The following is a 10,752-nucleotide window of genomic DNA, read 5'->3' as shown; positions in this document are numbered from 1 at the left end:
CCAGCTGTCCTGTGCTCTGGTAGAAGTTTCTGATCTCCATGGTGTCTGTTGGAGCCTGTGCATGGACTGCTCTCATGTCCTACCAGTGGTGTAAAGGGTGAAAGCAAGACCAACCATTCCTAGTTTCCTTTGCCAGTACAGAATCCAGGTGTTACTAGACTCCATAGTAGTGGGGAAAAAAGGATGGATTACATATTGACAATACATTGTGAAGAACCACAATTGTTTGATTGCCCAAGTGTATTCCACTCTTGCTGACTTAAGGCTTTGTCTGCATTGCCAATTGAACAGCAACTACTGTTGTTCACAGGTGCTTAAAAAGCACTGCTCCCCATCCCCCCCGAAAGACAAACGTTTTGTCAGCAAAAGTGCTGACAGTATTCAAGCTGCCAGGCGTTTAGCAACGTGACTGTCCACTTGGCCATATTTTTAAAACCTGTGTGGTGTAGACAAAGCCTAATGAACACTGACTTGGTGTGGAGGAGGTGGCTGCTTGGAATCCCCTGAACCAGTGATTTTAAGAGAACTTTGCCAAAATGGGCATCCAATTGGGAAGGCTCATTGAAGGAATAGTGTTTTGTAATTGTATGTATCTCAAGCAGGTAGCCTACAAATTTCAAAGATGCAAATACCTTTAAAAGAAACACGCTGTGTGTACCCTAGTCACATGGGCTCTGCCCTGACTCGGTGGGTAGTTTCTAAGCTAACTAGTATTGGATTTCCTCTGAGACCTGTCCACATGACTTTCTAGACAGTGGTGACAAATAGAAATGTAAGGATGGTTCCCCCCCACCACCAGGCGCAAACTGCCAGCAACTTGTCAGAGCTGCCCTGTGGCTGGAGCTGCCCCATGGTTGCAGGAGATGCTGCTGCTGCTGCGATGCACTTGTCTCACCAAGTGGTGGGGCGCATGTGCAGAGCGGATGGAGGGTGCTCCACATGTGCAGCTCTAAGTAGCTGCATTTTTCCACACTGCAGTGTCCAGTTCCATACATGTGGTGAACAGAAAGCATATTGGATATGGTGGATCTAGATACCAGATCCAGTTCTGGCAGAAAACTTCATCTGCCTCTATGATCAACAAGACTCAGTTCAACTCCAGTTTGCTATTCCGATGACATTATTAGGCACACAACAGCTCTTTGCTCATGCTGGGCAGGTGAACGTGGTGGGAGTTTAGGTACAGGATAAGCCATAACACGATTGACCTCATATTACACAGTTCATATACATCTGTCCTCGCTACTTATCTCTATACGTTTTGCATGTGAGGACCAATCATTTTGCAGATTGGGTAAGGCAAGCTTATCAGTTCATTGTGGTCATGTCTATTTGACTTACTATAAACGCACCTGCAATAGTTTGCTTAGTTACTATACTATGAATGTTCACAAAAATTAATGGTCTCAACAGTTACTTATTTGGGCTTGTTCTACAGTAACTTGTTCCAGTTTGTCTTGTCTTTACTTGGCTTGTTCACGCAATAGCAAAAGCAATAAATAGTCTTGAGATATCCTGATGGTTTTGGTTGTATTGAGGTAAGTGAAGGAGTTTTTACTACATCTAGGGTGTGAAAATTACCCTCTGCTTGTTGGGTGTGTGGTTTAGGTGAGAGGGTCATCTGGTTTAGAGGAAATTAGAGATTGTGTTAGGTGTTAAAAAGGCAGTGAGAGAGAAAAGGGCAGCTTTTAAAAAGTGGAAGTCAGATCCTAGTGAGGAAAATAGAAAGGAACATAAACACTCCCAAATTAAGAGTCATAATGTAATAAGAAAAGCCAAAAAAGATTTTGAGGAACAGCTAGCCAAAAATTCAAAAAACGATAGTAAAATGTTTTTTAAATACATTAGAAGCAGGAAGCCCGCTAAAAAAGCAGTGGGGCCCTTGGACGATAAAGATATAAAAGGAGCGATCAAGGAAGACAGTGCCATTGCGGAGCGATTAAATGATTTCTTTGCTTCAGTCTTCACGGCTGAGGATGTTACAGAGGTTCCTAAATCTGAGCCAGCCTTTTTAGGTGACAAATCTGAGGAACTCACTCAGATTGAAGTGACATTACAGGAGGTTTTGGAGTTAATGGATAAGCTGAATAGTAACAAGTCTCCAGGACCAGACGGTATTCACCCAAGGGTTCTGAAAGAACTCAAATGTGAAATTGCGGAGTTAACAACAGTGGTTTGTAACCTATCCTTTAAATCCACGTTGGTACCAAATGACTGGAAGATGGCCAATATAACGCCAATATTTAAAAAAGGCTCTAGAGGAGACCCTGGGAATTATAGACCGATAAGTTTTAACATCAGTACCAGGCAAATTAGTAGAAACACTAGTAAAGAATAAAATTGCAAGGCACGTAGAAGAGCACGAATTGTTGGGCAAAAGTCAGCATGGTTTCTGCAGAGGGAAGTCGTGTCTAACTAATCTATTAGAATTCTTTGAAGGGGTTAATAAACATGCGGACAAGGGGCACCCAGTGGACATAATATACCTAGATTTCCAGAAAGCCTTTGACACGGTCCCATACCAAAGGCTTTTATGTAAATTAGGTGGTCATGGGATAGGAGGAAAGATCCTTTCATGGATCGGGAATTAGTTAAAAGACAGAAAAGAAAGGGTGGGAATAAATGGTAAATTTTCACAATGGAGGAGGGTAACTAGTGGTGTTCCCCAGGGGTCAGTCCTGGGACCGATCCTGTTCAACTTGTTCATCAATGATCTAGAAAATGAGGTAAGCAGTGAGGTGGCAAAGTTTGCAGATGACACCAAGTTGTTCAGGACAGTCAAAACCAAAAGGGATTGTGAAGAACTACAAAAAGATCTCAGCAAACTGAGTGATTGGGCAGCAAAATGGCAAATGAAATTTAATGTGGGTAAGTGTAAGGTAATGCACGTTGGAAAAAATAACCCAAATTACACGTACTACATGATGGAGTCAAATTTAGCTACGACAGATCAGGAAAGGGATCTTGGAGTTATAGTGGATAGTTCTCTGAAGACATCCACGCAGTGTGCAGCGGCAGTTAGTAAGGCAAATAGGATGTTAGGAATTATTAAAAAAGGGATCGATAATAAGACAAAAGATATCATACTTCCCCTATATAAAACTGTGGTACGCCCACATCTTGAGTACTGCGTGCAGATGTGGTCTCCTCACCTCAAAAAAGATATATTGGCATTAGAAAAGGTTCAGAAAAGGGCGACTAAGATGATTAGGGGCTTGGAACGGGTCCCATATGGGGAGAGGCTAGAGAGACTGGGACTTTTCAGTTTGGAAAAGAGGCGATTGAGGGACGATATGATAGAGGTATATAAAATCATGAATGGTGTGGAGAAAGTGAATATAGAAAAATTATTTACCTTTTCCCATAATACAAGAACTAGGGGACACCAAATGAAATTGATGGGTAGTAGGTTCAAAACTAATAAAAGGAAATTTTTCTTCACACAGCGCACAGTCAACCTGTGGAACTCCTTGCCGGAGGAGGCTGCGAAGGCCAGGACTCTATTAGGGTTTAAAAAAGAGCTTGATAAATTTTTGCGGGTTAGGTCCATAAATGGCTATTAGCCAGGGATAAAGTATGGTGCCCTAGCCTTCAGAACGAGGGCAGGAGATGGATGGCAGGAGATAAATCACTTGATCATTGTCTTCTGTTCTCCTTCTCTGGGGCACCTGGCATTGGCCACAGTCGGCAGATGGGATGCTGGGCTGGATGGACCTTTGGTCTGACCCAGTATGGCCATTCTTATGTTCTTATGTGAAAATTCCCAATGGGGTCCTGTGGAAAACAGGTGGATCTGCATCTTCCCTACTATGTGGGCAACTAGCACTTGTAGGAAGTGCATCGTGTTTGACGATGACATCTTGAGCTCATCGGTTATGGACTCGCATGTGGCTGGGGAATCCAAGCTTTGAATGGCATGGGTGTTCCCAGTGGGGGGCAAAGGAAATGTCCTGGCTATTTTGCTGCGGCTGCTGCTGTTGCTTTCTTCCTCTCACGAGCATCAATGAGGCGTACGCGTCGCTGCTCTTCAAAGTTGTCATATGCATGTTGTACGAGAGCACGCCAGCCTGTTCAGTCTTTTTCATGCTGCTCTAGCTGATCTGGTTTTAAACCAGCATGCGCAACATTGGCCTTCATGCTGTCTTCATACCTCTCGCAAGCCCTGCCTTTATTCTTTTTGCCTTGGGAGAGCTCACTGTAGAGGAGTTGCTTAGGGATTCTCAACTGCTCCATTCGTATGATGTACCCTGTCGAACGAAGCTGGGCTTTCAGAATCATGGCTTCAATGCTCGTGGTTCCTGCTCTGTCCAGGACTTCCAGGTTCGTAGCTGTCCTGCCATCGAATGTGCAGTATTGACCTCAGGCTGCGTGTGTGGAAGCGCTCCAGCAGTTTTGTATTTCTTTGTTCAAGGTCCAGGTTTCAGAGCCATACAGGAGACTGGTGAGGACTACAGCCTTGTACACTTTCAGTTTAGTGGACTTTCGGATATTGTGCTGATTTGAACACTCGCGCTCTGATGTCTTAGTGCCCAGCTGGCCGAGCAGATTCTGGCATTGATCCCTTTGTCAAGGGAGCCAACATTGGCTATCATACTGCCAAGGTACTGTAACTCTTCTGCTGTTTTTAACTGTGTTCCTTCAATAAAAATTGAAGTGGGGAAAACAGCACATCCTGGAGCAGGTTGAAACAGTACCTTGGCCTTACCTAGGCTGACGGTCAAACCAAAGAGGCAAGTGGCTTTAGCAGACTTGCTGACAATGAGCTGGAGATCAGATTCCTTGTGTGCCATAAGTGCCCAGTCGTCAGCAAAAAGGGCTTCAAGGATGAGCTTCTCAAGCATCTTGGTTTTAGCATTCAGACGACGGTTGAAAATTGACCCATCAAGTCTCTATTTTATATAGACTCCATGGTCCAGGTCCCTAACTGCATGGCTGAGAACGCATGTGAAAAAGAGGTTGAACAACACTGGGGCCAGCACGCACCCTTGCCTCACACTACTGGATATCTCAAATGGATCTGAGTACTCGCCACTTGAAAGAACAAAGCCAGTCATGTCATCTTGGGCTACTAGTAAATGCCACTAAAAGGCTGTCCCTCTTCAAAGGTTGGCTTACAGCGCATGTTCCTAAGGACTCAGAGGGAAACCATAAAGCTAGCTAAAACCACATGGAGATCTCCAGTAGGAGCGGGTTCTTGGACTGGAAGATATACATGAACTAGTTGTGCACCTATGTCTGGCAAATATAATATGATGATGAATCAGAGAATGATGGGCTCATAATTCTTGCCAGGGGCACTCTGATAAAAATAACAGTGAAGAGAAAGGGGGTGAGAGTGGGAGGAATGTCTCTCTCCAAGGAACAAACATGATGCCGCTGCTTTCAGATTGCGAATTTTTTCCACTTAACTGTGGGAGTCTTGAGGAGTCCTTTGTACATTGAGATAGAAAGTTGATCAGCTTTTCATTGTGGCTAGCCAGCCTACCTCCTTGCTATAATATACTGTAGGAATGGGTCTGGATGAAGAATATGCCTGTTTTTGGGAACTGGTCAGGAAGGAGAACTAGTGTTACTGGCGTTAAGTGCATGTTGGGCACAAGCAGAATGGCTCCATTAGACTATGCAGCTGCTTCCAAACAATGTGTACATGGTGATAAGACGACAGAACTGCATTTTATCGAACTCTAATGGTTTGTTTTCTTTAGTGGTGTGTGATTTTGTCATTTGTGTTGCTATTAGTGTGCAGCAGAAACATTATGAAATGGAATAACAATATCCTTTTTGTCTGTTTAAAAAGTGAACAAAAAAGCAACCTGTCACCAAAGGCTGTTAATAATATGAATACATAGGCGTAGGCTGCTACCACGAGGGACAGCGCAATTATAAGCACTTCAAGAAGCAATGAGGAACTTAATCTGAACTAGTCAGCAGGGAAAACAAGAAGCTGAAAGATGATGAAGAACATAAGGGATGGGGTGTGTGAAAAATGGGATACAGGCAGAAAGGACCTGAGCAGCAAGCTATAGAGCTGAAGGGGGAGATTTACATCCCACCCATAAGGGATAAACCTGAGCACAGCACCCACACCACTGCTTATACTGATGTAGAAATTCAGACAGGATCATTGTTTGGCTAACAGAAGTGCTTTAATTTACATGGCCATGGGAGAAAAGGCAAGGAGCAACCAGTTCTCGACAAAAACAAAGTGCAGACTTCCTTATATACACCTCATACAATTGTTCTGTTATGGCTTACACAGATATGGAAACCTGAATTTTCTAGCTTAAATCAGTCTTGCAGTTCCATTGTGATGCTGAGCTAAGCGCATCTTTCTCAGGCTGCTTTCTGATAAGCTTTCCTCCAAGGCCGCCTTATTTTTCTCACTTGGCCTTCACCCACTCCCCTTTCCCTGCCCTGGCATGTCTACTTGCCTTGCAGTAATTTTCCATTCCTCATCATTCCCCCGTTGTAAGCACTTGTGCTTACACCTGTATATTCATCAGACCCTTAATATTTTCTTGACGCTCACATTCATAGGCTACTTCTCTAAGTACCATCATTTGTAGTTCTGTTCTAGACAGCTCAGAGACTCTTTGAGTGGTCTTAGTTAGACAAAGACATAAGCAGCGCAATATTAGCAGGACAAATGCATATAACAATAATAAGACAATCGGAGCATACGAGATTCCAAACCATATCTTTCTCGTAAGCAACTCTAAATCAGGCAGCCAGGAGGTTAGCCAGGCCCAGATATGACCAAAACCCCAAGCAGTATTTTCTGAGGCCACCTGATGGAGAACAGTTAGCTGACTTTAAATTTTGTGAATATCAGTTTCAATGCGCTAATCGTGGGAGACATAAATACAACAACTGGAGTTAATTAGCACACATTACCCCACCTTGGGAGGCTAGCAAGTAATCAAGGGCTATAAGATTTTGTATAGTGACTTGGGAGAGTTGTGAAATTTCTTCCTTTAGCGCCTGAAGTGCATCCATGGTCACATTTCCCATGGCTTCAGTCGTGGCTGAGATATTAACAATGGCTTTTTCTAATTTACTTATTCCTAGCCATGGTAGAAAGGTGCGTGCAAATTGGTGGAAACCCATGTTTTGGGTGACGAGGGGATTGACAGATCTTTTGCCACGATGATGGTTTAGGTTCCTGGCATCCTCATAGCTTACTTGCTGCAGCATTTGAATGCCAGGTACAATATATCCCAGAGTACAGGTGCCCACCCACTGGGGAGGTCGAGTCTTATAAGCCTGGCTTCTGCACAACCAGTATAATCCAGGGGCAGTTTGATAGGCATGGATTGTCAAGCCACCTATGGGGAAGCTAGTATTGGTGACAATGACCACCTTAGTATGGTTGCAAGGTGTATAATGGCCAAGGTTAGTGGCATTGGGAGGCGTGCCATTAACTTGATGACAGGTAGGGGCCGATATCCTAGAGGACTATACTGGACTATAGCCTGTACCCTGGACTTGGTATTGTTCCACTCATCAGAAGATATGGGAATGCCAATCATGGGGAATCCCTGTTCCAGGTGTGTGGGGCCATGTGCACATATCCACCAAGTGTGTAAGTTTCCCCTGTGTGCCACTGCCTGAGAGAGGTTTACAAATAGATTCCGTTCCCATCCTCCTTGCACAGCGGTAAGGGAACTCATAACCACGAGTAGTATTAGCAGCATAGTGGTTTGTCTTTAAAACTTTGGCTTCCAGCACACCTGCCGCAAAAAAAAAATGACTCCAAGAATGCAAAACAGCATTACTTCCTGGGGAGTTTCTAAATCTGCATAATTGTCTGCGACTTCCCAAGGGTTAGTGAGATTCATATTAAGTTACTAAAAGCACTATAACAGCAATGAAGGGTCCTGTGGCACCTTATAGATGAACAGAAAAGTTTTGAGCACGAGCTTTCGTGAGCACAGACTCACTTCTTCAGATGCTGGTCTTGGAAATCTGCAGGGCCAGGTATAAATAAGCCAGAGCAAGGGTGGGGATAACAAGGTTAGCTCAGTCAGCAAGGGTGAGGCTTACTACCAGAAGTTGATCTGGAGGTGTTGACGGGACTCTCTGGATGGTCAGGTGAATAATATTTAAATGAGTCCCTGAATAAGGGAGCAAACTCCCTGTGTGTTCGATGCTGGGACCCAGACCAAATCCCCACTATGAAACCCAGCCAGGATAATGCCCACCCAGGTAAGTTTCTGGACTCCGCCCTGAGCCTCCTGGAAAGGAGTAGGTAGCAGGAAGGATGAGACAAGGACAAGAGTGAAAGGACAAAAAACAAAGTAACTAAGATTTTTATTAAGGAACACAACAAGGTCAGGATGCAACAAGTAACAGTTTAAACTACAAACTTATTTACACTCTATTAATACCTACACTTATGTTTGACACTGTATCCATCTTGCTCCTTAATCCTTGTTCCAGTCCGGTTAGGTAAGGTCCTGTCCAGTATGAGTCCAGTCCGGTAGTGGTGAAGCGTCGATGCCGCAAGATGGCAGGCGGTGGGAGCGAAGGTGCCGCTGTGATGGCAGGCCCTAGGCTTCAACAGGCAAGCACGCAGTACCTCACCCTAGTGGTGAGGCCAGGTCGCCACCCGCCTGATCCACCTCCGGGCTGCTTGGTGCTGCTTGACGCAAACGTGAGCTAGGGAGCGGTGAGGCGCGATGGCGCGAAGATGCCACTTTAGGCTGCAAGGCGGCTCAGGGTCCTGATAGTGATGGCACAGCTAGGTATGACTAGTGCAGCAGTGATTCAGCCAGCACCGCTTAGAGGCGAGTGCTGAGGTGATTTCAGCTCAAGGCTACAGCTGCGGCTGTGAGTCAGCTCTCTTCAGCTTTACAGCCTGGCCTCGGAACTCTCAGCGGACACTTAGTGGCCTTGCTGTTCTGTGTAGGGTCAGCAGGATCCTTGCCCACAGTACCCAAGGGCCCCGAATGCCAGGACCAACCTGACTTATATACACAGAGTTTATGCATGATTCATGAGGTGATTTCCATATGAGAGTTCGAAGCGCATGCTTTCAAACAGGTCCTCCGGGCCAGGGAAGCTTCTAGAAGCTGTTTCACCTGCATCCAATGAGGAGTCTGGATTTCAAATCCATGATTCTGAGGTATTTGTGAGTTCAGGTTACCGGGGAAACCAACTGACACAGAGTGACCGTTACAGGGGGCTGCTAACTGGCAGCCTATGTACCTTTTTAGAGTCTACCTGCCCCTGTAATGATGTTTAATGGCCAAAGGCTTGTTTCCCCTGGCCCACGGGGACGATTATGCCCGAGGGATGAAAAATCCCTGACAGGTGTGAACACCAAGGGAGGGGAAGCTGCTTCTGTATTTAGCCAGCCATTCACAGTCTTTGTTTAAGCCAGAGCTGAGGGCGTTGAATTTGCAGATGAATTGTAGCTCAGGAATTTCTCTTTGGAGTCTGGTCCTGAAATTTCTTTGCTGTAGGATAGCTACTTTTAAGTCTGCTACTGTGTGGCCTGGGAGATTGAAGTGCTCTCCTACGGGTTTTTGTGTATTGCCATTTCTGGTATCTGATTTGTGTGCGTTTATTCTTTTACGGAGAGACTGTCCAGTTTGTCCGATGTATATAGCAGAGGGGCATTGCTGGCATACGATGGCATAAATTATGTTGGTAGATGTGCAGCTGAATGAACCCACGATGGTGTGGCTGATCTGGTTAGGTCCTGTAATGTTGTTGCTGGTGTAGATATGTGGGCAGAGCTGGCAATGAGGTTTGTTGCATGGATGGGTCCCTGAGTTAGAGTGACTGTGGTGCAGTGTATAGTTGCTGGTTAGGATTTGCTTCAGGTTGGCAGGTTGTCTGTGGGCAAGGACTGGTGTGCCTCCCAAGGCCTGTGAAAGTGGGGGATCATTGTCCAGGATGGGTCGTAAATCCCTGATGATGAGCTGTAGAGGTTTTAGCTGAGGACTGTAGGTGATGGCTAGTGGTGTTCTGTTGGTTTCTCTCTTGGGCTTGTCCTGTAGTAAGAGGCTTCGTGGCACACGTCTGGCTCTGTTGATCTGTTTTTTCACTTCCTCAGGTGGGTATTGCGGTTTCAAGAATGCTTGGTAGAGATCCTGTAGGTGTTTGTCTCTGTCGGAGGGGCTGGAGCAAATGCGGTTATATCTTAGTGGTTGGCTGTAGACAATGGATCGTGTGGTGTGTCTGGGATGGTAGCTGGAGGCATGAAGGTAGGTGTAGCGGTCAGTGGGTTTACGGTACAGGGTGGCATTGATGTGGCCATCGTGTATTAGCAGCGTGGTGTCCAGGAAGTGGATCTCCTGTGTGGACTGTTCCAGGCTGAGGTTGATGTTGGGGTGAAAGTTGAAGTCCTGGTGTAATTCCTCCAGAGTCTCCTTCCCATGGGTCCAGATGATGAAGATGTCATCAATGAAGCGTGAGTAGAGACGGGGTGTTAGTGGACGAGAGCTGAGGAAGCGCTGTTCCAGGTCAGCCATGAAAATATTGGCATATTGAGGGGCCATGCGGGTACCCACAGCTGTGCCGCTCATTTGAAGGTATATGTCGTCGCCAAATCTGAAATAGTTGTGTGTGAGGATAAAGTTACAGAGCTCAGCCATCAGATGTGCTGCCGCATCATCAGGGATACTGTTCCGGACAGCATTTATTCCATCTTTGTGTGGGATGTTGGTATAGAGAGCCTCTACATCCATGGTGGCTAGGATAGTGTTTTCTGGTAGGTCATCAATGTCTTGCAGTTTTCTCAGGAAC

The sequence above is a fragment of the Carettochelys insculpta genome, chromosome 26 (genome assembly GCF_033958435.1).
Source record: "Carettochelys insculpta isolate YL-2023 chromosome 26, ASM3395843v1, whole genome shotgun sequence".
Taxonomy (NCBI): Eukaryota; Metazoa; Chordata; order Testudines; family Carettochelyidae; genus Carettochelys; species Carettochelys insculpta.
This window is presented reverse-complemented; position numbering follows the sequence as displayed.